Source organism: Lathyrus oleraceus, chromosome 4 (genome assembly GCF_024323335.1).
Source record: "Lathyrus oleraceus cultivar Zhongwan6 chromosome 4, CAAS_Psat_ZW6_1.0, whole genome shotgun sequence".
Lineage (NCBI taxonomy): Eukaryota > Viridiplantae > Streptophyta > Magnoliopsida > Fabales > Fabaceae > Lathyrus > Lathyrus oleraceus.
The window spans coordinates 390,163,269-390,186,313 of NC_066582.1; the positions used below are offsets into that span (position 1 = coordinate 390,163,269).

Sequence of the window (23,045 nt, forward strand, 5' to 3'; positions counted from 1 at the left end):
CCGCGTGCTACCAAGTGCAAAACGACCTTTCAAACTCATTGAATCACATTTTTCACCCTTTTCTTCACACATATGGCAAATCACGAAATTGAAACGTAGCTCACACGATTTTAGATCCAATTCACATGTACCATGACCTCATTTCATTTCCTATAAATAGGGGAGTGATTTACCTTCATTGGCAAGCTTAGAAAGCCAAAAAAAACCTGCTACACTTGAGCTCGAAACCACAAAAAATCAGTTAACTGTTCCATCGAATTAAGCTCCTTTTGCTTCGAATCTTTGCCCAAAACTCGTCATCGACATTATCTGAAGCTAACTGAAGTATTGTCATGCTCTAAAACTCCTTGGAACCAGACATTCGATTTTACCATTGTTGACCTTCAAAACTTCAATTGAAATGGTGGATACGAGTTAAATTCCTGAGGAAATAAGTTACCACTCTCTTCGTGAGGTTCCATTAATCAAAAGCCCTATGTTAGCTTGAATTTATATTATGTTTTCATCATTTAATTTTACTTTAAAGAACTAGGGTTCTCCGTGTTCTTAAACAAATTCTCTTTGCCTAGAGCCAATCAATGGCTCTGAAGCAAAGATACATGAACGATGATAGATGTTATCGCTAAAACGTGTGAGGTTTTGGCCAAAAACACCGAGTTCCAGATGTTGTAGAAATCAAAGGAAGGTTGCAGATGCTTCTGCTTCGTGCGTGATTCAAATTCCCAGCCAATGGGATAGCGCCGACACATTTTTTCAAACCACATAGTCCTTGGAACCCTTTTAATTTTTTTTTTCTTTTTACTTTCTCAATTAATTTTTTAATTATTTTAAATTCATTTTTGATCAATTTTTTTATAGAAATTATCTAAAAATATTTTGCATCTCACATATTTTTTTTGTAATTTTAAAAAACATTTTTGCATTTAATTGCTAATTTTCTCCCATTTTCTTGTTAATTTTATTTTTGATTTTATTTTCAATCATTTTAAAATACTTTTGCATCCAAATTTTGAGATCTTTTCATTTGTAATATTCTTGACTTCTTAGAATTTTTCATCCATTTCTTTTACATTTTGACATTTCTTTTGCATTTTCTCTTTATTTCCCATTTTAAACCATTTTTAAATCCTTTTAATTCAAATTTTGTCATCCTTTTGACTTTGATTGAGTGATTGCTTGGTTTATCCTATCTTCAACACTTCAAGTCATCCATAGATGATCCTTTAGTTGATTGAATCTTCAATATTTCAAACATGTTGATGGAAGATCATTTGATCATATTTGACACTTTGGATTAGTTATAGATTACCCCATAGTGCATCATATGTTTGGATCCTTTGACTTGTTGATAGATGATCCTTTGTGATTGTTTGAGTTTGTGATAAATGCCCAAAAATGGATAATATTTACTTATGAAAAATAACATTTATCAAATTAAGGAAACACTTATTCATGGAATTATACATACTTTGTCAAGAAAATGATACTTCTAAGATGTATGGTTAATTATTACAGGAATAGATCAAAGGAAGGAAAAAAGAAAAGCAAAAAGCATGTCCTGTTTCGCTACGCGAATTCTGGTTCACTTAACAAAACCAAATCAGAAGCAAAGCATCCAGGTTCGCTAGCAGCAAGTAGTAGCGAATAGACAGCGAAAGCCCGATTCTCTAAGCAAACTCTGGTTCGCTTAGCGAAACCAAGTCAGAGGCGAAACATCCCAGTTCGCTAGCAGCGAGGAGAAAGCAAAGTCCTAGAGGAAAAACATCCCAGTTCACTAGCAGCGAAGGAAGTTCGCTTAGCGAACTATACTTTGCTTAGCAAAGTTTGGCGGCTCCTAGAAGGCGGTTGGACAACTCAAAACTTAGTGGAGAAGAAAGGAAGTTTTCTTAGCGAACTATACTTTTCTTAGTGAAGTTTGGCGTCTCCTAGAAGCTGGTTTGATAGCTCAAAACTTAGTGGAGAAGAAAGGATAGTTCACTTAGTGAAACTTTATCCCGCTAAGCAAACTCAGGCAGCCAGAACCATATAAAAAGGGACCAAGATAAATGCAGAAGGAATCATCTTGTCTTTTTTATAACAATTGGTAATAGTTATTATATTTTGTCAAAAAGGGTTGTAATAGACACTTAGGGGAGGGAATCGAAGAATCGAGCTGGATACGCATCAAGGAATGAGGAATCGTCATTGATGCTCATTCATCTCCAATTCTTCCTTTTTGTACAAGCTACCATGTAAATGGCTAGCTAGTCTCCCTCTCTTGTTGGGATTGGAAGAATCTACCATAATCATATGTATATTTACCGATTATATTCTTACTATAAACATGCTTTCATGATTATTGATTATATCTTGTTATTATCGTCAAATTTTATGAATTTGATTTGTTAATGAAAATTGCTTTTGAACTCGTGAATCAAAGATAACGAATTGATTAAACTCTAATTGTTGACATAGAATTAGTTTTAATATCCGCCTCAAAATACTTGATCTTCATACAATCGGATTGTTTAATCAGTTGAGACATCATCGATTCAAAAAACCAATTGGAATCTTGAAACTTTCATGTAGACATACATGTTGTTTTGAAAAGTATGTGAAAATATGAATGAATACATGGTTATGCCAAAATTAATCGGTACATTGCATACGTAAATGGTAGAAGAAATCTAATCCTTGTAAGATAATTTGTCATATTACAATTCTGCTTATTTTATTCCGTTTATCTTACGTTTCGCTATTACATTCGATTTAAACTTTAAACTTTCCAAAAACTTGAACTTAAACTATATCAGTAATCTAAAATGTTGGTAATATCACTCCATTCTCTGTGGATATGATAAAAAAATACTTATTTTGATTTACTTGACATCAAAATGGCGTTGTTGCTGGGGACTGACTTGTCGATATTACGAACATAACGATTATTGTTATCTTTTAAGTTTGTATATTTGTTAAAAATACTGTGTATATATTTACACCTATATTTTATCTTACTTTCTCCTAACATTTGTTGGTTAGAAATTTCAAAGCTTTGTGTATGCGAGGTATGAGTTCAAGGGAATTAGTACCTTTTGATCCCGAGATCGAAAGAACAGCCCGAAAGAACAAAAGACGTACAAGGAAGCAAAAATAATTAACCAAACAAAATAAGAAGGAATCCACTTCCATTTTATCAACAACTCTTATCACATAAACCATGGCATACAAGACTGTTAATGGTCCTTGCGCAAGCAACCTAAGGCGATTGGCCCATCTCACCAACAACCCAACCACTAGACGATCTGAAATGAAAATAGGACTGCTGCAGATTATTTATGCTAACCCTTTTGCAGGTTTGGATCATGAATATTTATACACCTATCTCACAAAGTTTTATGAACTGGTCGGTATGTTAGGTGCACCCGAAGCTGAAGAGGAAGCTAATTTCATGAGATTGTTTCCGCTCTCCTTAATCGGCAAAGCAAAGGATTGGTATCTTGACCAACCTACTGAAACCATGGCCAATTGGAATATATTGGAAGATAATTTTTTTAACATATTCTTCCCTCACAACCGGTTCATGGATGCTAAAATAACCATTGCCACATTTGCTCAATCTACAAATGAAACTCTATGTGAAGCTTGGGAACGTTACAAATGCATGCTACGAAAATGTCTGAATCATGGTTTTGACAATCTAACACAAATCCACATCTTCCGTAATGGATTAAAGCCCCAACCGAAGCTCTTACTTGATGCAACATCCGGTGGTTCTTTATTAGCAAAAAGTGCAGAAGGAGCAGTTTCAATTATCAACCGAATGGATCTCACCGATCATCAAGTCCAATATAATCGAGGAACCGCACAAAAGAAGCCTGGAATTGGGTGCGAACGATGCAATACTAGCACAAAATAAACTTCTCACTCAAATTGTAGAAGAATTGACAAAACAATTATCCAAATTACCGTAACAACTTAAGGAAATGCACGGTTCGTCAAGTACACCATAACGAGTAGCTTTTTGTGAGTCATGTACGGGAGACCATCAAACCGGGTTTTGTCCCCCAATCAATGAAGAAGTCAATTATATGGGGAATCAACATAGACCAACACCATATCAAGGTAATCAAAATTATTAATGCGGAAACAACACCAACTATGGTCATGGTTGGAGACAAGACTCTGAAACAACAAGTAGGCCAAATCAGTATCAAAACTACAAACAACTGCAAAATGAAAATCATCCAGATAGAACATCAAAACTTGAAGATACCTTGCAACAATTCATGCAACAATCTATGGCAAATCAGAAAAATACCGACGCTTTGATCAAAAACCTTGAAACTAAAGTCGTACAAATTGCAAAGCAACTGGCGGAGCAACAAGGAGGCACCTTCACAACCATAACTCAACCAAATCCAAAAGATCATTGAAAGGCAATAACAACGAGAATTGGAAAAATGCTAAATGCAAACGGTGACGAAAATGAGAAAAAAGAAAGGAATGTTGTTGGAAATAGAGAAGAGGAAGAAAAAAGAGAGAAAAAGAGGAGAAAGAAGGAGAAAACGATAATAAATGAGACTTAATTGAAAAGGAGCAAGAGAGAAAAGGTAGAGATGAGAAAGAAACGAATGAAGGGCCAAAAAATCGGAGAACAAGGGAAGAAATAGGAAAAATGATAAATCCACCAGTACAAAACATACATACCTTCATGCTCCAACAAAAAAGGATAAAGAAAGGCAATACGCTCGATTTTTGGATATTTTCAAGCGGTTGCAAATCAATATTCCCTTTGCGGAGGCACTTGAACAAATGCCTGCATATGCACGATTCCTGAAAGAAATTCTCACCAAGAAGAGAAGGATTACTGATGAAGAAATAGTACATCTTGACACAAGCTGTAGTGTGACCATTCAACGAACACTTCCATAAAAAGAAAAAGATCCAGGAAGAGTTACGTTACCTATCACAATTGGAAAGGTAACTGTTGGGAAAGCATTGATTAATCTTGGCTCAAGTATCAACCTCATTCCGCTCTCAATAATACGAAAAATTGGTGATTTGGATATGAAGAATACTAGGACGACTTTGCAACTAGTCGACAATTCAGTCACAAAGCCATCCGATATTATCGAAGACGTGATGGTCAAGGTAGATAAGTTTTTATTCCCTATCGATTTTGTTGTCATGGGTATAGAGGAAGATGATGATGTACCACTAATTTTGGGACGTCCATTCATGAAAACCACATGTATGATAATTGATATTGATGACCTTTTAATGAAAGTACGTGTTCAAGATGTAGAAGTTACCTTCAACCTCTTTGAAGCCATGAAACATTCCAAGGATAAGTGAGCCTGTTTTCGAGTTGATACAATTGATGAAGAAATACTGAAAATACAAAAACAAACACACTTGACAACACCATTAGAAAGAGCCCTCATGAATGTTTTCAATGTTCTTAATCCAGAAGAAGAAAAGGAACTCAATGAATGCTTAACAGAACTGGATTTAGAAAAAGAAATAGCATTGAAAGAGGAAAAAATTGAGGAATTAAAAGAAGATTCCGGGAAAAGAACACCAAATTGAAATTGAAATTATTACCGAATCATTTGAAGTATGTGTTCCTTGATGATGAATGCAAGAAACCGGTAATAATTAGCAAATTTCTGGCCAGCCATGAAGAAAAGAAGCTTATCCAAGTTCTTAAGGAAAATCAAGGCGCAATCGGTTGGGTGCTATCAGATTTGAAGGGAATAAGTCCATCATATTGTAAGCACAACATCATGATAGAAGAGAATTACAAACCAATTGCCCAACCACAACGGCGTTTGAATCCAATAATGAAAGAAGTCATACGGAAAGAGGTAGTCAAGCTATTAGAAGCAGGAATGATCTATCTATTTTCGGATAATGCTTGGGTGAGTCCTGTGCAAGTAGTACCAAAGAAAGGTGGTACAAAGGTGATAAAAAAATGAGGAAAATGAGTTAATTCCAACTCGGACAGTAACCCGATGGCGTATGCGCATTAATTATAGAAGACTCAATCAGGCAACAAGAAAAGATCATTTTCCGCTTTCGTTCATGGACCAAATGTTGGAAAGATTATCAGGGTAATAGTTATATTATTTCTTAGACGGATACTCAGGATACAATCAAATCACCGTAAACCCCGAGGACCATGAGAAAATAACCTTCACTTGTCCATTTGGAATATTTGCATATCGAAGAATACCTTTCGGTCTATGCAACGCACCTGCAACATTTCAAAGATGTATGCATACCATTTTTTTTTCCAGATTTGATCAAAAAGTGAATCTAGGTATCCATGGACGACTTCTCCATGTTTGGTGAATCATTTGAATTATGCTTGAAAAACTTGGACACCATATTAAAACAGTGTATGGAGACGAAACTGGTATTAAATTGGGAAAAGTGAAATTTTATGGTGACAGAGGGCATTGTCCTGAGGCATAAGATTTCAGCCAAAGGGATCGAAGTAGATAAAGCCAAGGTTGATGTCATTGGAAAGCTGCCACCAACAACTAACGTCAAGGGAATTCAAAGTTTTCTTGGCCATGCGGGGTTCTATCAAGGATTTTTCAAAAATTGCCAAACCATTAAGCAATTTCCTCAATAAATACAAGTCATTTATTTTTAATAAAGATTATTTAATTATTTTTGAAAGTTTAAAAGAAAAATTAAGTACTGTATCGGTAATCACTATACCCGATTGGACACTCAATTTTGAACTCATATGCGATGCAAGTGATTACGCGGTCGGAGCTGTTTTAGGACAAATAAAAACCAAACTTTTTCATGCTATACACTATGAAAGAAAAGAGTTAAATGATGCACAAGTTAACTATGCAACCACAAAAAAAGAGTTGCTTGCTATAGTGTACACATTAGAAAAATTTCGGTCTTATCTCATTGGATCCAAGATTATTTGCTATACTGACCACGCAACCATCAAGTACTTGATCAAAAAAGCGGACTCAAAACCAAGAATAATCCTATGGATGCTCCTATTAAAAGAATTTGATTTAGATATTCGTCACAAGAAAGGCACCGAAAATATGGTTGTGGATCATCTATCAAGATTAGTGAATCCCGAGATTACAAAAGAAGAAAGAGAGGTACTTGAAGAATTTCCAGATGAAAAATTGCTCATGATTTAGGAAATACCATGGTTTGCAGATCTTGAAAATTATAAGGCTTCAGGTCTCATCCCCGAAGATCTCAATTGGCAACAAAAGAAGAAATTCTTGTGTGATGCCACTCATTATGTATGGGATGATCCGTACCCTTTCAAAATAGGATCCAATGGGTTATTACGAAGATGTGTTACTAGAGAGGAAGCCAAAAGCATCACATGGCATTTCCATAATTCACCATATACCGGCCACTATAGCGGAGAATGAACAGTTGCCAAAGTCTTACAAGCAGGATTCTATTGGCCTTCTCTATTCAAAGATACATATGAACATGCCAAGAATTGTGATAATTGTCAAAGGGCCGGTGGAATTACCAAGTGAAATGAAATGCCATTACAAAGCATGTTAGAGGTAGATGTATTTGATTGTTGGGGGATTGATTTCGTCAGGCCTTTATCTTTGTCTTTCACCAATGAATACATCTTAGTGACGGTTGATTATGTATCCAAATGGGTAGATGCTATCGCGTCGCCAAAAGCAAACAAAATAATAGTGGTGAAATTCTTAAAAAGAAACATCTTTACAAGATTTGTTACACCAAGAGTGTTGATTAGTGATGGAGGCTCTCATTTCTGCAATGCACAACTTACAAGAGCTCTTGAACATTACGGCGTCAAACACAAGGTTGCATCACCATATCACCCACAAACGAATGATCAAGCGGAAGTATTTAATCGTGAAATAAATATAATCTTAGAAAATACAGTTTCAACTTCACGAAAAGATTGGTTGTTAAAGCTTGATGAAGCTCTCTGGGCATATCGTACCGCTTACAAAGCACCAATATGCCTAACGTTGTTTCAAATGGTATACGGTAAAGCTTGCCATTTATCAGTTGAATTAGAACATAAGGATTTTTGGGCGTTAAAGTCTCTCAATTTTAATCACAACAAACCAATGCAAAAAGGAAACTTCAAATGCATGAGCTTGATCAACTAAGGTTGCAAGCATATGAATCTTCAAGATTATACAAGGAAAAGGCGAAGAGATATCCTGACAATAGAATCCTGACCAAAGATTTCAAAGTAGGGCAGACGGTTCGACTCTTCAACTCGCGGTTGAGATTATTTCCCGAAAAACATAAATCAAAGTGCTCTAGACCTTTTCAAATAAAGGACATCAGGCCTTATGGAGCAATTATATTGGAAGATCCAAACACTAATGCAACTTGGACAGTTAACGACCAAAGGCTGAAGTTATACTTAGGTGGTGAGATTGATCGAGTTACCACCACAATTCCGTTGAACGAACCATAAAAGCGACAAAGCGTCAAGCTAATGACATTAAATGAGCGCTTTTCGGGAGGCAACCCGACTCTGTAAGTAATTTTGTTTTGTTAGAGACCTTTAAAGGCACACAAAGGGACTGGTAAAACATTTGTCAAAACTGCAGAATTCTGAATTGCTGCGGAATTCACTAAGCGAATGTTAAAACCCAGGAAGTTCGCTAAGCGAACCTAACCTCGTGAAGCGAATATGCGGTGGTCAAACCTACATTTATGAAAATTAATAGACTCCACCTACTACCTACCAGCCTTTATGTCTAGTATTAGCCTTACCTTTTCAAAATTTCTCACCTTTTTCTCTCACTAAACCCTACAAACTCTTCACTCTTTTCACTTTTGCCATTCACACATTCACTCCTTCACTTTATTCACTTTTTCACACCTTCATTCTCTCTTATCCATCTTTAAATTTGCAGAAACCTCAGGTATGCAAGTTCTAACCATCATTCTCTTTTACTTTTCTTTTCTTATTTTTAGACCTTGTAGGATTTGTGTTATTTTTGTGCATCTATGGTTGAAACTAGGTGTCATAGTTCATACTCTATGTTTTTATGTTTATAATATGCACCTAATCTGAAATATATTGAATGCACAAGTCTATAATATCACTATTTTGGATGAACAAAAAGAGGCCAGAATCAGGGAGAAAAACTACTTTCCATAAATCGCAAAGTTCGCTAAGAAAACTTGAGTTTGCTAAGTGATGTTGGCCTGAAACAGAAAAATTAGTTTGTTAACAAAACAAATTTCAAGTGTTTTGTTGTTGCAAGTATTGCTCCAAAAAGAGATGTGACCAGAAAGAAATAGAAAACCACAGGGGCTGGAACTTCAAGGGGGCAAGAATCCTTTGATCAGACAAAATTTCTCGGATTAGAGGAATGGGATAGGTATCAAGAACTATTTAGGAGATCCATCTGGTATGAAAGGATTTTTGAGATTAACCCTGAAGGATCCTACAGGTATTTAAGTTCATTATGGTCCAGCCGCAAATGGGATAAGCTCTTGAACCCTCACCGCAAAATCAATACTGAGCTTCAGGAATTCTATGCCAATGTCTTTCCCTCAGTAGGATTTGCCTTCTCTTTCTCAACCAAGGTTGGGGGAAGAATGATTCAATTTCATAGGGATGCTATCAATGAATTTTTGGGAAATCCTTTAGTCTTGCGGGAAGGGCATATGTGCAGGTATCAAGAATCCATCAATATGGTGCCGAATGTGGAGGCAATTTCAAAGAAAATTATTTTGGATGGAAGATAAGTGGAAATAAACCCTTATGGTGCAACAATTAGGTATCATAGGGAGGATCTAATCTCTGAAGCTCGAGTTCTTCTCCTATTTATTTTGCACAACATCTGACCGAGAAGGCACACTAGCACTTTCACAATGGATACGACTTAACTTCTTTATCTGATCATGTTAGGTAAGCAAATTGATGTGGCTCAAATCATTGCTAATGAAATGAGAAATGTTGCAGAAAGTGGTAAGGAGTTTGGAACAGGAACCAGAAGCACTTGTCCTCTTATTTTTTTGGTCTCCTCATGGGATTGCTCATTGTGTCCCGAGTGTGAATTCCAAATGTGGTGGCATTTGAAATCAAAACCAAGGTTAATGACACATATATGGATAGGTTCTGCTTGGAGAAGAAAAATAATAGGAGGAAAGTAGACCAAACGGGGCAGACTTCATCCAACACTTTAAATTATGGTGATGCTCATTCATCTCCAATTCTTCCTTTTTGTACAAGCTACCATGAAAATGGCTAGCTAATCTCCCTCTCGTACTGGGATTGGAAGAATCTACCATAATCATATGTATATTTACTGATTATATTCTTAATATAAACATGCTTTCATGATTATTGATTCTATCTTGTTATTATCGTCAAATTTTATGAATTCGATTTGTTAATGAAAATTGCTTTCGAACTCATGAATCAAAGATAACGAATCGGCTAAACTCTAATTGCTATACGTAGAATTAGTTTTAATATCCACCTCAAAATACTTGATCTTCATACAATCGGATTGTTTAACCGGTTGAGACATCATCGATTCAACAAGCCGATTAGAATCTTGAAACTTTCATGTAGACATACATGTTATTTTGAAAAGTGTGTTGAAATATGAATGAATATATGGTTATTCCAAAATTAATAGATACATTGCATACGTAAACGGTAGAAGAAATCCAATCCTTGCAAGATAATTTGTCATATTATAATTCTGCTTATTTTATTCTGTTTATCTTACGTTTCGCTATTACTTTTGATTTAAACTTTAAACTTTCTGAAAACTTGAACTTAAACTATATCAATAATCTAAAACGTTGGTAATATCTCTCCAGTCTCTGTGGATATGATAATAAAATACTTCTTTTGATTTACTCAACATCAGTTTGCTTTCTAATCTCTCATTCTTCATCTATCTTTCTTCTTTGTTTTAATCATTGTGTTACATGTTTTAGGAGTATAACTTGTGTTATTAATCTAACATGTTTGACACATAAATTGTCATTTCCTGGCCTCTCATAGTATGATCTTCATATGGATTGTGCTATGATTTCTTAATATAGCACTAAATTGTCCTGACACAATTAATTGACCATTTATTCTAACTCCTAATATTTACTTTATGCAATTTACTTTTGTGCCTTTAATTAATTGCATTTACTTTCATGCCTTTACTCTATGCAATTTTCTTTTATGTCTCATTAAGCATCATCTCACTTCATACATTATTCATCTTGTCTTATTCATCTTACGCTTCTTATCTTGTGCATGGTTTGCTTGACAATCTCAATGAATCAAAACATGATAAAATGGATATACTTGATCCTTAAGACTCATGCTTTACTTGGAATGATGTTGAAGAATTTGGACTTAGGACTTAGACCCATGCTTGATTTAAGGTGACCTTGGACTCATTAACCTCTTGATCACTTACACCTTGTTCACCTATTGAACTTTTGAACTTGTGATCATGTCATCTTGTTTTTTTGTTCATTTCCTTATACCTTTGCTTATGACATTAATTTGTTTAGGTTAGCATGCATTAGCACACACATGGCTTACTCTTGGGCTACCTAAGAATGAGACCTAGGCTTAGTACACCTTTGCACCCACATGGCTTACTCTTGGTCTACCTAACAATGAGACCCTATGTTAGTCTTTGTATAATCATGCATTGTGTTTTATCCATCTTCTTCTAGTTGATTTAGCTTAGTTCCATTTGATTAACTAGATCATTTGACTTTGCACACATTCCCCTTGTCTTTGTCAAGTGACTATAAGTCTCTTGGTCATTTAATGGTACTTGCCTTTGTTACTATGGAGCTCAAGCTTCCTAACAAGTACAAGACCTCAAGCTCAAGTTAAGGCATTAACCATCTTTGTCATCCCCGCAGAGCATCCCTGGGAAACTGTTTCAACAACTTGTCAGACATTGACAAGTATTACATGTCATGAGCCTTAAGCAATAGAGAAGGGGTGAGAGGGAGCCTTCTTATCCTCATTCTGAATATTCTGGGTATGGAACAAATGACCCAGTTGCTTAGAGTATTCACCTTTATTCATAGGCTTTACTGCAATTCAAATCAATTCACTGTCAAGTCTGTAACTAGCCATGTGGCTCTTATCCCATGCTCCTTTTGGTTTAAACACTACCTTTTTCTTCTTTTCATATTGAAACACCTACCTTTGGTTTAAACATCTCCTTTTGATTTTTTCGGTTTAAACACTGACCTTTGGTTTAAACACCATTTTTGCATCTTTTCTAGTTTAAACACCGACCTTTGATTTAAACACCATACTTTTGGTTTAAACACCACTTTTGATTCTTTTCCTTTTTAAACACCGTCTTTTGGTTTAAACACCACTCTTGTGTTTTAAACATCACTTTTTCTTCTTTTCGGGTTTAAACACCGATCTTTAATTTAAACACCACTCTAGCTTCTTTTCCGGTTTAAACACCGACCTTTGGTTTAACACCACTCTTTTGGTTTAAACTTGCTTCTTTTCTGAGTTAAGCATCGACCTTTGGTTTAAGAACCACTTCTTTGGATTAAACACCACCCTTTTTTTAACCTCTAGTTTAAACACCATAATCATTTTCCTTTGGTTTAAACACCGATTCAGTCAGCTTTTAACCTTTTCTGGTTTAAGCACCACCCCCCGTTCATATCTTTCTTTCAGTCTTAGTCCTCCGAACTACAGAGCTCTAACTTCCTTATTGCAATATAAGGATACGTACGCACGGGGATGTGAATCCTTAGCGAGCACTTTTCTTGCTTTTCCCCCATTTATTTCTCTGGTTCCAACAACTACGAGACTCGGAATTTCTCATTGCACTATGAGAAAACATACGCATTATGGCCCCAATTCTTCTCGAGCACTGTTTTCCTAACCCATTTTCTGTTTTGCAGGTACACGAAGATAGTAACACCCATCAAAGCAATGAGAACTCAAAACGCTTCCCATGGAATACCATGTATGTGAGGGGTGCTAATACCTTCCCCTTGCATAACTGACTTCCTTACCCATTTCTCTTTTCCCTTGAGTTTTATCGATACTTTCCCTTCCTTATTTTGGGATAAATAAAGTTCAGTGGCGACTCTATTGTATCTTCGAGTGTGCGATCTGTTCGAGTATATTTTTGCTAGCTTCAACTGGCAACTCTGTCGGGGATTGCAACCTAGTTGCAAGAAGAAGTCGGGCCTAGTTTTGATTTCTTTCTTGTTTGGTTGGGTGTTTATTTTCATGTTTTGCCTACTTTTATCATCATGTTTGTTTATTGCATTTATTTTATTGCTTTAGATATTCATTTCCTAACCCATTCTGGATATCTGTATTTTGTTGTTGTTGGGTTGGGTTGATGTTACTTGAGAGAAGCTTTACACCCGAGCTTGAGTATACACACAGGATTGACTCGTGGATAGTCGTGTTGACCTGCGTTTCATGCGTTGGGTTGGCACAAGACCCACTCCCATACTAGATTCACTTAGGAGTACTTTTGTTCTGTGAGAATTTACTACTGCAAAGTATTTTCACTTGTATCCATAACTCTGAGAAGCCTTTTAGGGATTACCTTGGAGACTAGTACACATCTATGAGTGGGATATTGGGTTTTTGAAAGAAACCAAGCTCCTACATACCCTGGTTCTCATGTGATGTCGAACCTGTTGTACCCCAAAATTTTCCCTCCCTTTTTGCTTTTCATCTGACTTATGACTTAAGACTCATTCATGTGCATCCTTCATTTCATGGTTAACATTTGCTAACAAGTATCATATATTCAAGGTTTATGATTAATAAAAACCAGGGTTTTGCATGGAGATTATGGTGTTGCTCATCATGTGGAGTGAAACCCTAAATTCTTGATCCTTTGGGACCTTGATTCTTGAGGTCTATGCTATGAAATTCATATGTGATCCTAACCCTAGTTCTCGACTATGCTCCTGTGGGTCTTGTTGCTTGACCTCTATGCATTGGACTTGGCTTCTAAGCCATAATGGTAGGACCATGATCTAAGGTGTAGCTTGTAGAGCTTTGTGTTGTGTTTGAAACCCTAATCACGAACAGTTGGTGCATGAGTGCCATGTTGGTTGACTTTTGGACTTGGTACTCCTCAAAACCCTAGTTGCATGGAGCTTGAGGTCTTAGAGGTGCCATCTTGGTATCCACTTCACACCAAACCCTAGTTTTTGATCAGGAAAGTTTGTGAACCTTAGGGTTTGCATTGAGGGAGTGGAAACCCTAGTTTAGTCCATGGAAATGATGGATCACTTGTGACTCATCTGGTTTGAGGCTCTTACTTATGGCTTATCTTTGAACTTTGACCTAATAAACCCTAATTCATGGTGTTATGTGCTTGATCCAAGGTATGCTTTCATTCATTATTTTCATGGTTTAATTGGGGCATTACTAGTCCATTACTTCATGTTTTATAATGTTTCATAATGCATAGTCCTCACTAAAGTCCATTTATTCAAGTGCTTTAATTGTCCATTGGTTTCAAAATTATATTGCATCCATGGCTTCATAAGTGCATACAAAATCATGGTTTCAAAGTGATTTCAGTTAAAGAATTTTGGAGGGGGAAAATGGCCATTTAAATATAAGTCATGTTCATTGATCATAAGTACTTTCTCATCTAAAAAGGTGCATTTCATTCACATAAAATCAAGTTACATTGTCCATACAAGAAGGCATACAAAATTACACAAGAAAATGATTTTTGATCTACAGTTGACTTTGGTCAACTTTTGAGTTTTTGGTTAAGAAGTTGACCAAAGTCAACCCATCCAGTCCCTAGTCCTAATTGTTGATTTTTCACATGGATTGTTCATTCTCCATCTCATGGACAAGGTTACCTTTATATCAAGCAACCATGTTTTCTTTAAGTCATTCATGGTGGTTCTAATTCCAAGTGTCTTGAGAGCATGACCTTGCACATCACAAACAACCTGCATTCATGCCATATGCACATTTGAAATATCAAACACACAAAAATAATCCAAAACATATAGCCATGGCATAGTATTCATCACAATGAAACCATAAACATGGACCTGGCATTCACTTAATCCAACCTAAACCATTTAACATTAATTTAAACCAAAATATAGCACTATTTAACACATCATTTCAATATTTTTCCATGATATCATTTAACATCATAACCATTCTAATACATCAATCTACAAGATTTAAATGCATCCTAACCGAGTCCGCAACAACCATGATAATAACAACCAATGCTCTAATCCATAAACCAAAACAAAATCACCAATATTCCCTTTTCAATCTCATCATCCATTTCTAAATCTCATTATTCTTGAGGGTTTTGTTCTATTGCTGGAGGAGCAGGCTCAGGCATGGGCACATACCTGTTGGAGACTCTGAATGACCGTTACAGCAAAAACAATTGGTCCATACATACAGTTTATTTCCTAACTAAATGGAGACAAGTGATGTTGTGGTCCAACCATACAATTCTCTTTTGACACTCAAGCGACTGACTCTAAATGTTGATTGTGTTGTGGTTCTCGATAATACTGCACTAAATAGAATTTCTGTGGAACGACTTCGTTTATCAAATCCTACATTTGCTCAAACAAATTCCCTAGTTTCTACTGTGATGTCTGCCAGCACAACCACTCTTCAGTATCCAAGATACATGAATAATGACTTGTTTGGTCTTCTTGCCTCTCTGACTCTAACACCAAGATCCTTTGACAGTGGAACGTCAGGCTAATGTAATTTGTAAGACCACTGTGCTTGATGTCAGGAGAAGACTTCTGCAGGCAAAGAATATTACAATCTCTTCTTACGCAAGGACCAAAGATACCAGCCAAGCAAAATATATATCAATTCTGAATATCATCTAAGGGGAGGTTGACCCAACTCAGGTTCATGAAAGTTTGCAGAGGATATGCAAAAGCAAGCAAGTTAACTTTATCGAATGGGGTCCTACAAGTATTCAAGTTGCTCTATCCCGGAAATTCACAACAAGAAATTCACTGACTACTAAGCAACTAGCAACTAATTAACCTGAGTTGGAGACAAGTGATGTGGTGGTCCAACCATACAATTCTAGCACTACATCACAGTCAGGAGCCAAATCATAAGAATCATCTAACCTACAATCCTGCAACAACATTCAACAATTCAACAACAGGTAATGAACCAATAACCCTCAAGCAAACAATTCAACACCAGTATGAAATTGCAAATCGATAAGACCAATAACTTTTCCAAAATTCACATTAGCAAGGCGTTTGAACTCAAGCAAAACTAGTTGCCATCTTAACCTCATTTAACTGAAAACAGATTTAATTTTCATCTCAAAATAACTAACAAAACTGCATTTACATTTCACTTTCATTTTCAACTGAATTTCGCTCTAACTAACTCCTTATACTCTAACTGAAAAATGAATTTCATTTGAATGTGCATTTCAATCTCTAACCGAAATCTGAATTTCAGAAACTCTATATAATAACATTTAGTTCACCAAATCTGGACATATATCACTCTTCACAAAATTCTGAGATCCTCTTATTCATCCATTTTTTCACACTCTGCAAGTTTGATTCATTCATTCAATCACACACAAACTTCGATTCCCTCACTCTCCCTGAGTTCCTCACATTCAACCTTTAACCTTCAAACTTCACTCTTCAATCACTCTCAGTTTTACAATAAAGGCTCTCCAATCAACGAATCCTCACAACAAGCATGCACGTAGATTACTGAAGAAATAAAGTGAAGAAGAAGCAGAGCACTTCAAGATGCAGAAAAGTGAAGAGGGAGAAGAAGTAGGTTCCAGGGAAAATATTACATTACCAGAATTGTCATTCTCCTCTCGTCGGCGAAGCTCTGGTAGGTCCACCTTGGCTCCATTTTCTTCAATTTCAGGTTGCCATCATGTAGAGCTTTGCCGGAGGAATAGAAGCCCTCATGTGAGTGGCTTCAATTCCTCACAAACTTGATTTAGTTTTTGTTTATGTGAATTAGGTTTCATGCGTTTTCTGTTTTGATTCGGTTATGTGAGTAGGAATTAGGTTAATTGGATGTTGGATTTGGATTGTAGGGAATGAGATGGTCATAACGGTATGAACAATTTAGGGATTGGCTCTCTGCCGCCGTCAGAGGAAATTTCGGCGTGGTGGAAGAAGAGTTAGGTCTGGCTGTGAACTTTGAACACTCTTGTGCATTCCGAAGCTTTTTGTAATGTTAAACGAATCCTCCTTTCCTTCACTTATGTGTTTATGCCTAACCTTGGCCAAGCCCATCCATTACACTATCCACATCCTACATAAGAAATTTTTACTTCGTACCCCTACGTTTAGCCTCATACCTCTACAATTCTTCAAAAATACCAATTTTACCCTTAACTGGTGTTAACCAATTTACCATTTCATTTTTACCATTCAGTTGAAACTTCCAAAATTACACATTCTACCCTCGCACCGGAACTCCTGGAAAAAGGCTTCCGATATGTATTTTTTCCAAACCGGAAGACTTCACAAAAGAAATCCGGAACACACCAAGTAGTGAACCGGAAGACTTCAAGAAAGAGTTTCGATTCTTTAATAAAAAAGACACGTTCCGGAACACTTCTTGAAAGAGTTCCGGTAAACAAAGTGACACATACCGGAGCTCTTTGAAGAGTCTTCCGGTTTGTGTTTTATGTATTCTGGAACTCTTTTTTGAAGACTTCCGGTTTTCATTTTAATTTTTTTTAAATTTTTTAAATTTTTTTTTATTGTGCAGGAATGGAAAATCTTCCCTAAATATGTGTAGATACTTCTGATGCATTTATAACGACTGAAAGATTTGGTACACGAGAAGAGGTGATCAGATAGATTAAAGAGGTTGGAATCAATAATAAAGTAACTGTTATTATCAGTCGTTCAGATACTGAAACAGGGAAGAGAGGGAGAAGTAACAAATTAATATTTGGTTATGATAAAAGTGGGAAACACAAGAGTACTGATAGTGGAACCCAAAGTGCGTCCAAGAAATGTGGATGCCCATTTAAAATCAGGTCGACTCCGGCGAAAGATGGATCTGGTTGGAAGATTGATGTAAAATGTGGGTTACATAATCATGGTTTACCTGATATATTAGAAGGTCATTCCTTTATTGGTAGGTTGACCACAAATGAGAAGCAACATGTCGCTGATTTGACAAAGAGACATGTACCACATAGACACATAATGCTTTCCTTGCAAGACCGAGATCCTGAGAATGTCACTCGAATTACGCAAGTATACAAGCATAAGAGTGTGATACAAAAAGAGATAATAGGTCCTAGAGTGAGATACAACATTTGTTTAAGCTTATTGAGGATGCAGGCTATGTGTATTGGAGTAGAAAAAAGGATGACTCGGAAGTTGTGAGAGATATATTTTGGGCCCATCCTGATTCAGTTAAGTTGTTGAATATTTTTCCGATTGTGTTAGTTATGGATAGCACCTACAAAACAAAAAAATATAGACAACCTTTGTTTGAAATTGTTGGCATGACATCAACCGAGTTGACTTTTGCTGTTGCATTTGCGTATATGGAGTCTGAGTAGACAGAGAATTTTTGTTGGGTATTGGAGAAACTAAAAGAGTTGTTTGTGAAGAAAGACTTGTGTCCATAAGTGATTTTGACAGATAGAGATCTTACTTTGACGAAAGCAATTGAAATTGTGTTTCCCAGGTCGATTAATTTGCTATGTAGATTTCACATTAACAAAAACGTTGGTGCCAAATGCAAACAACATGTGGTGAATGACCTGCAAAAGACGATAGACACATTATGGATGGAAGTTGTTTGGGCTAGTCATGAGGTTGAGTATGGTCAACAGTTGCATCAACTTGAGAAAGCATGTGTTGATTATAGTGGATTTATTAGTTATGTGAAAGACACATGGTTGACTCCACATAGACATAGATTTATTGGAGCATGGATTAATCGAGTGCTATATTTGGGTAACACAACGACTAATCGGTACGTGTTATAATTTTTTATGTATTATTTTTATATGTGATATTTTTTCTATGTATTTTTTATGTGTTATTTTCAATATTTTTAGGGTTGAATCTACTCATTGGAAGTTAAAGCAGATGTTAGGAAACAGTATAGGTGACATGGTCAAATGTTGGGAAGCTATGAATAATAACTTGATGTTACAACTGGGAAACATTAGAGCTTCTTTTCAAAAGAGTTTTTACGAAGTTGAGCACACGCACATAAGTCCCTTTTATGGTTATTTGCGTGGTTCCGTATCTCGAGCTGCTTTGAGACGTATTGCTGAAGAGTTATTGAGAGTTGATTATGTTGGAACTAACAGGCAAATATGTAGTTGTACTCTTAGAATATCTTATCGGTTACCTTGTGCTTGTGAGTTAGGAACATACACACTAGGTGGTATACCGATACACATAGATGTTCTTCATGTTCATTGGAGGAAACTAACTATGAAAGTTGAGTTAGAGGTAGGTGCAGATGATGGATCAGAGGTGGATATGACTTGTGCAATGGATGAATTGTGGAAACGATTTAGGTCATTAGATGTTATTGGGAAAAAGGCATTAAAGAGTAGGGCATGTGAACTAGCATACCCAACAATGACTCCATTGTGTCCATCACCCGGGAAACTAAAAACCAAAGGAGGAGTGAAGAAGAAAGGGAAAAAACCAGCAGAATATGATGTTTATAGGGACCCTTCGTCTCATGAGTATGTTGATAAGGGATCTCAATCTTCACAAAGGCAATCTCAACCATCACAGACTTCGAAGAAGTTAAAATTATCAAAGAAACAACCACAATTCACTCTTCAATTTCCTAATCATATTAGGTCATACATTGAAGATGTAGTTAATGTTGAATCAGATGGTAATTGTGGATTTATAGTCATTGCATCATTGCATGGATATGGTAAGGATGGTTGGCCAATGGTTCGCATAGAGTTGGGGTTGGAAATAATAGACAAGGATAGGTCAACTTTGTATGACAAGTTATTTTCTAATCGGTTGTCAGAAGTGAGAGAATCTTTGATGATAGAATCCTTTGGTTCACAGCCACCTGAAAAATGGTTGACTCTACCAGATATGGGTTACTTGATAGTGAATCGCTATAATGTTGTACTTGTCTGTTTAGGCAATCCGTGCATGACTTTCTTTCCTATGACAAGTTCACATTCACCAAATGTCTCTATTTATTGCATTGGTTTCGTTAACCAAAATCATTGGGTTCAGGTACGTATTTTGTATGACAAGTTATTTTATATGACTTAATATTTTAATTATTTCACTTAATATTTTATATGACTTAATATTCTAATTATTTCACTTAATATTTTATATGACTTAATATTTTAATTATTTCACTTTATCAGGTTAACATGAAAGAGGGGTTTCCGTTGCCACCGGTCACATTTGATTGGAAGAAGTTTCGTTCTCATACAACAACGTCTTGGATGTTAGGATTTGCAGAACGTCTACAACATTGGCAATTACTTACGCCTATATTAGCATGAATATGTACTCAAAACATGAATATGTAATCAAAACATGAATTTTATATTATGTCTATTATATTCAGTTCTAAAACTTAATACATAAATCAATGTGAACGAGAAATATGCAAAGCTTCAAATAAATCAGCAAACTGTGGATCTTCCTCTTCGGTATTAACCTATCTCAGATAACGATGAATCAATGTAGATACACGAGCCCAATCAGGATCAAGTGGTCCGGCGTCATAAACAGGAACTGGTACCTCTCGTGGATCGTCACGATGGGGAGGGACCAACCGTAGATGCGAAACACAATAATACCACTCCAGATAACCATCTTCTACATCAGATGGAGTGGTGGCCAGGGTAGTTGGATGGATCACAGCAATAACGCTCTGATGGTAACCAATCCAATCAACATCAATATCAGTCGCCATCATACAATCAAGAGGTGGGGGTGGAACATACTGCTTGTACCCGAACTGACGTAAACATCTGTCAGGCAAGTATGGAACAACTGTGTCACCCCACTTCAAACACCCCCTGTAGAGACATAACTCATCAAACTGACGCCATGCTCTATGATCCTCAAATGGACACCATATGACGTCGGCAGGTGTCATCTCGTCCAAAATAGGTCGTAAATCATCAACCTTCAGGACTCCTTGCCTATAGGACCATCTCATCGCTCGCGGAAGACCACAATTATCAGCTGGTTTCCAATTCTCCCCTCTTTTTCCAACAGTTGGAAAGTACTCGTGAATCCAGCACTGTTATAAAATAAAAACATAATAAATAAAATAAATTAAGTTAGCATACTTTATAAAATGAATCCAACACTTAATAAACAAAATTAAATTATATACCTGTAAGAGAGTAGGATATCCACCAAGCTGTTTACAACTGAACATGGACGCATCTCCAAGATATCTGTATAGGGTAACTAGTGCAACTGCTCCGCAACTATATCCCGAACATCTATCTAAGTCTGTAAACAGTAGGAGGTATCGTGCCTTGACAAGTGTAAAGGTCTTATCGACAAAAATGGTGGAACCCACCAACATCAACAATGCTCTGGTCGCATATGCCCAGCTGGAAGCAGCTCTATGATGTACGAATAAATCGTATAACCACTCCAACTTATAATACGAACCCCTGCAGCTACGAACATGTGATTGTGCCTCACCCTGTGACACTCCTAAGTAGTCAACAGCAAGTTCAATAGCTACCTCTTCCGTGACATCCTGAGGACTCCAGAAGATACCCCTGATGGGCAAGTGAAGCAGACATGAGACATCATCCAAAGTAATGCTCATTTCACCAAACGGCATGTGAAATTAAGATGTCTCTAGATGCCATCTTTCCACAAATTTAGAGATAAGATTTGTGTCTATCTTGTTCAAACTAGTTCTCTGAAGTGAAGATAAACCAGATCTAGATACCCAACTCTCCACCTGTTGTGGAAGAGCCAGTGGAACCCTAGATGTCAACTTCAGTCCATGTCCAGCAACCTTTAACTCTTTCTTTGGACCTTTTTCCTAAAAATAATTAAAACACATATTAGAAAACACAATATAAAATATTCAACTATTATTCGGTTTCAAATATATCCCGTTTATTTACCTCACCAAACCATAAATGGCGAGTAACATGATGCTCGTACTTCACCAAAAGAGACGTATCGTACGGCCCTCCTGGATATCCAGTCGGCTCTACTGCATATGAAGATACGCCCCGACCTAAAATGCGATCTGGAATCCTATCATCTGCACCTCGTCTTCGAACCACTACAAAAAACATATTATAACAAAATAATTAAAAATTAAAAAAAAAACACCGGAACACTTCAAAGAAGAGTTCCGGTGGGAAAAAAACAAGGTTGACTACCGGAACACTTCTTGAAAGAGTTCCGATTTAGTTCATCGAAACCGGAAATCTTTAAGAAAGAGTTCCGGTATACAGCCAACCAAACCGGAAGACTTTCTAAAAGACATCCGGTTCAATACCCCCAAAATGCAGCGAACCGGAAGACTTTAGATAAGTGTTTCGGTATACAATATGTGAACCGGAAGACTTACTCTTAGTGTTCCGGTTTAGAATGCCAAAAAATCTCAAAAATGTGTGTTTTGGAAGTCTTCAAGTGCAAATGGAAAAAACTTTCATTTCTGAAAAATATACCCTATTTATATAAGGGTATTTTGGTCAAAACAAATATTTGTAGGGGTGTGGGTACAATTGTAGGGGTACGAGGTAAAGTTTTCTCTCCAAACTTTTGCAGCCCTGTTGCTTGGGAGGAGCATGGATATGGGATTTGTTTGGGCCCTACATTGTGTTTTTCACCAATTTCACCTTGGTTTGATTAACGTCCCTGTCTTGGAATTTATCTTGCATTATATTCTTTTAATTGGATGATAATTCTTGGTAATACAAATTGATAAAAATTAATTGATAGTCTAATTTGGATTAGTTAATTAGAATATTAGATTTTAGAATTAGACTTTTAGAAATATTAGGTTTGATTTGATTTTGATTAATTCTTAGAAATATTATACTTTA

General features: G+C 36.4%; 1 pseudogene; it reads left to right on the plus strand.

The window, feature by feature from the left end:
* The first annotated feature begins 7,523 nt into the window (after positions 1-7,523).
* Positions 7,524-16,122, plus strand: LOC127137675 (tubulin gamma-3 chain-like; annotated as a pseudogene).
* Positions 16,123-23,045: the final 6,923 nt, after the last annotated feature.